The following is a 5,642-nucleotide window of genomic DNA, read 5'->3' on the forward strand; positions in this document are numbered from 1 at the left end:
TTTCAGGTGTTTGCAATCTTTAGATAAGCTATCTAGCTGATCTCCGGCTAGCTGAAGCAGTCTCAGCCTGCTACTTCTCCGACATCTTGACTCCTCCCCCCTTCTTTGCGTGTTTAAAACAAGTTCTGGTTCAAACAGAAAGCAAGACCTTCCAGGGTTGCCAGAACCCTGACTTACTTAGATATACATGAAAAATTATTACATTATACTTAGGTACCCTTTGCCTCTTGCTGAACTGCCACGTACTGTGAGTCCACAAGAATTCTATGCTCATGGGGCATCAGGAATGCTACGTGCAAATGAAGGGGCAAGGAGTAGGATGGACATCCATTTTATGCATATTTCCTTTGCTGACATGCATACTCATTGGTTCCTTGGACTTCACATACAAAACACAAGTTCAAAGATGAAATTATTAAAAATGTGAAGAAGCCAACAACAGAATATTAGACCAAGTGTGGAGCTTTACTCAGTGCAATGCTATATGACTGCATAACTTTGAAGCTGGCCCTCATCCATTGGAAAACATTTTAGTAAATATTACTCTCACCCAGCATATGGTTCCCCCTTTGTAAAGTGGAGATAGTAACATCACCCACTTCACACAATGGTATGGGAATTAAATGACTTAATATATGGATTAGTCAGCAATTGTCAAAAACAATGTTGCATAACAACTCCAAAACCCAGTGGTTTACAGCAGCAAGCATCTTCTCTCACTTACAAACCTGTATGTAAGCTGGCTGGCTGGGTTTCAGGCTATAGGTCAGCCAGGGCTTATCTCCAAGCTTTGGGCTTGGGCCTGCTCCAAATTTCTCCACCATCTCTTGGATCCAGCAACCCTCAGAGCATGTTCTCCTAAAGATGGATCAGAAGAGCACCAGCAAGGACCAAGCACACAGCCCACTGAGAACTACTGCTTACCTTACATCTGAAGGCATTCCAATGATGAAAGCAAGTCATGTGTTTCAGTCAGTGGGCAGGGATGTTGACTCCACCAACAGGGAGAGGAGCATGAATATTTAACAAATCATAATTCAATTTAGTATGGTGCTACCCCTTGGGCTTAGTTTTCCAACTTGTCTTTCTGATTCTGTATCCTGCACGGCACTATGAGAAGGAAGAACATGAAGTTGCTGCCCAATTTTCTGAATCTGGACTTTACAAGGAGATTATGTGTCTGTGGGTCTATTGTTCAATATACTGGGAGGACCTCTTTGGAGAGCTGGTGGACTCATGATATACCATGATCTCTTTACAACACAGAGGAAAGGTGAATCTGGGGGGACCATGAGGAAGACACGGTAGTGTTCTTGGATGCTGGGCTGATAGTGGCCACTACCAGGCTCAACAAGAATTGTGATACCGGCTCCTGGGCATACACTCCTGAGTGCACAAGGGCAGCAGTCAGAGTCAGCATGCTGAAAATAAGACTTTAACACTCCCTGCATACTTTAAGAACCACAAACATTGATATAATGTTTCACTGTGCAGAATGACAAAACAGGTATGCTTGGGACTAAGAAGACTTTGATATGTAGGTGCCTCCAGACACACCATGACAAAAGTCACCAAAAGTTCTGTCAACTTATTTTTTTTTAAGTATTCTAAGAAGAATGTAGATTTTTTTTTTTTGCTTGATTATTATTTGTTATGATAAATGTTATGGAAAGTGAGGAAGGTAACAATTGCCTACATTGTCAATGGAGAGATGTAAACTTTCCAATTCAGAAACCCTTGAAAGGGTGCTTATTTTTACAATAGAAATTTTGCCTCTCAGAGTCCCAAGAGAGGAAAAATCAAAGGAAATAATTATGTAGTTAACATGCTTCGTTATAGGGAGTTTGACCTGCAATATAGACAGCACTGATTTATAAATCACTGAATTGTTGAGCAAATGTCTCTAACTTTAGTGCCTTTTTGTGGGTGCATGTGTGGATGCCCTTCTCAAAGACCAACAAGTCCCTCACAAATGAAGCAAATATGTGCCCATGACAAAATAAACATCCCTCATCCCCAGTCTCATAAAACCAACAATTATGGTTTGTCCCCTGATAAGCTAGGATTGCTACCACGTTGTCACCCATACCTTCACTGTGGCAGCTGCCAGGGATGTTATTCATCAGTTGATGTGGTGCTGGTGTCCAAAGACATAATTACAAGTGCATTCTTTAATATGTTGCTATATATGGCAGCTCTATCTACTGACCAAAGCATAGGAGTCCATTTAGTTCATTCTGTGGATATAGATTTTAGCATTTGAGCTGGTCTGGCTCCTGGAACAGAAGTTCTTAATTAGAAAAGGGCCTCAGTGGATCCATAAAGCCAATAAATGTGTATGGAAAATTAGGGCACATATGTATTAAGAAATTTGCTAGGAGGTATGTTCACAGCTTTTAATAGATTCTCAAAGGAGTTGATGACACAAAAAACCCATGAACTACTAATTTAGAACATTGTTTATAAGGGAAATGGCTTCTCAGATCCAGAAAAACAACTTACAAACAAACTTTTGGAACCCAGCCTGTTGGGAAGTTGAGGGCTATAAAAATATCCTATAATGATGAGTCATACAAAATTATGATTTTATGAAGATTTCAGTAAATGTTTGCTTTGATTTTGCTCAGTCCAAATTGATCCTAAAGTGTTCTTACCCTTCTTATCCACTTTCTTTCTCCCTGAAATTATCCAAGGTAGCTAGGGGTTCCAATATCAGATATTTCTATAAATGGTTTACCTAGGTTTTTGTATTTCTTATTTTGCACCTAAACTATATCCTAGTCCTCAAAGACCCTTCACTCTGAAGAATAGACAGGCCAGAGGCGAGAGAGAGAGAGAGAGAGAGAGAACAAGAGAGAGAGAGAGAGAGAGCAAAGCTGTTGTTGAATGTGAAAAATAAAAGTTTGGGGCTGAGGATACTCAGTCAGAGAGTGACATGGTTGATCTTTAGGGATTCATAAATAATTCTGAATAAACTCAGCCCTAACCCAAGCCTTTTTAAGATTAAAAAGACCAAAGGCTAATTTTGTGTGTTCTTGCTGAATTTTCACATGGTCCACAGTGTCTGCTTCCAGCTGGAACTGGACGTGGAAATACTTATACTGAAATAACATTAGGAAGGGAGCCCCTGTGAGGTTTCTGATCAAGCAGGAACCAAGAAAAACTGAAAATCCCAGGAGACTGCCTCATATATTATTTTCATCTTTTCTTCTGCCTAAGAAAGTCTCTGGGCTGACAAGGATCTGTCTGATAGACAGGTTCTGGAGACAGATCAGCCTTAGATCTCTCAGAAATCCCAGCATTTAAAAAAAAAGAAAGAAAGAAAGAAAGAAATCCCAGCATTAAGCAAGCTTACAATAAAGTGAGTTTATTTGCCTATGAATTGCTCAAGCAATCTCCCTTCCTAACAATGTTGGCATTCCTGGGAGCTGCCATATTTTTGAGCTAAACTTTATTCCCCCCCCCCCCCCCCCACCAATGAATTAAGTGATTTCTGACAAAGTCAGTGAACTTTTTGTGAAGGAGCAGCCTCTGAGCTCTAGCCAGGTTACATTTCTGGTTTCTTTCAAAAAGCAATTTATGGATTTATTTTTGCGTAAAGCCTGCTAAGATTGCTAGGAAGCAGAACACACATCAATCCAAATGTAAATACTTATTTTATATGACCCCTATTAGACTTCTATTAATTCACCTATTACATACTGTGGCCAATAATCCCTTAAGAGAATATTTTGCGTTGGCATGCATGTGGAGATGCATGTGGTGACTGCATGTGGAGGTGCGATGAGCCGTAACAGGAGCCACCAGAGCAAAGACGCCAGATCCGGGCATCCACCGCTGAGCTCTTTGCTTCTGCGTTTACCTAGTAGGACCCTAGTGGGTCCCGTCAGCCACTTCTTCACAGCCCTGAGGCACGTGAGACATAACAGGGGTGCCCCCTCCCAGCTATGTCTACTGCGAGCTGGAATCAGTTTTGTCCTGGGCTAAAGGAGGTGGAGACATGTCTGTATCATACATTTTGCTCGTGTGTCATGTTGTGTTGTTTATAGAATACAAAACCCACTGACCACATTTTGTAGCAAAATTGTACTTAGAAAATATAACACTTTTAAGGGAAGAAACAGGAAGAAAAAGATGTTTCCAGAAATCTCAACAAAAAGAGAACTCCCAAATCTTAGCAAAGTGGAGAAATGCTTTTTGATATTTTCATTTTCCTATCAGATACTCAATGAACCAAAAGAGTTTTCTGAGTGATTTCAGGTAAACAAACAGAATAGCCTCTCTCGGAAATTCCAAAGTTGAAACTATTATATATTATGAGTTCCTCATGGGCAAACGCTATACCTTGCTTATTCTCAGGTTACTGCATTTTGTTTGTTTGTTTGTTTTGTTTTTAATTCTTCAGAGCCTGGCAGGGTGCTGGCACATAGGAAAGTCTCCATAAATATTTATTTCATTTATTCGAAATGGTTAAATGGAGTATACAGACTTCTAGGGTTTAAGCTCAGATTTCAAGCATGAACATTTTGGGGCAAAACTGTTACGTAGAAAAATGTGCCTCCAAAATTCACCTCCATCCCAGCTATAATTTTGTTTTTCTCTGGTAGAGAGATTTTGTATTTCCACTGTAACACTGTCACTAGGACTACTTCTTTCAACGAAGCAGGTTCTTGATAAATTAAGAGCAGATCATGGTGATACAGTGGGGAGGACCTCCACATCACTTATTTGCTTTGAGCCCCTGGGAATGATAACTTGTGGTAATAGGAAAGGTATTTTAGGGTGTGCCTTGCAAAACCATAGGGATCACAAATCAAATCACATCACACAGGAAAAAGCCCTAGTTTCAGTCTTAGTTTTCAGGACTAGAGAGGAAGCAACATAATACCCCTGAGACAACAGAGTCTTTCCCCTCACTTTGCAGATGGGAACATTGAAAAATGAATCATAAATGACTGTTAAACTTAACATTATGAGTTAGGGTTGGAGCTGGGAATAAAAATAAGAGACCGTACTTTCTAGAAACTGATAATTAATGTATCCCCATGATTAATATATGTAACAAACACAAATTCTGGCATATCCAATTATCTAAGTCAGGATACATTACATGAAGTTCAATAAACCTTTTGTAATTCAAATATAGTGGCTTTTTTTGTTTGTTTTTGAGGGAAATCATATTTGCTATGTGCTAAATTTGGGTGTGAAGTATTTTTCTTCCACATGTCTGTCATTCTACCTTGAAATTTTTATTTGTGACATTAACATAGTATTTATATAGAAAGTCTTATTGATTTTAAAAGCTATTTCAAGGGTATATCTTTGCAACAAACTACAATTTATGTTAAATTATCCTTACATAATTTTAATATTCCAGCTCTTCCTCAAAAACATGGAGTAGAATGCAGAAGAATAAAACTGGCCTGTTTTCTTACACCATATAAAAAAATAAGTCAAAATGAATTAAAAATCTAAATATGAGACCTGACACCATAACAATCCTGGAGGAAAATGTAGGCAGTAGTCTCTTTCACATTGGCATTAACAACTTTTTTATAGATATGGCTCCTAAAACAAGGGAAACAGAAGCGAAAATAACTATTGGGACTACACAAAAACAAAACACTTTATTTTTTTTTTTT

Source organism: Mustela nigripes, chromosome 6 (assembly GCF_022355385.1).
Source record: "Mustela nigripes isolate SB6536 chromosome 6, MUSNIG.SB6536, whole genome shotgun sequence".
NCBI lineage: Eukaryota > Metazoa > Chordata > Mammalia > Carnivora > Mustelidae > Mustela > Mustela nigripes.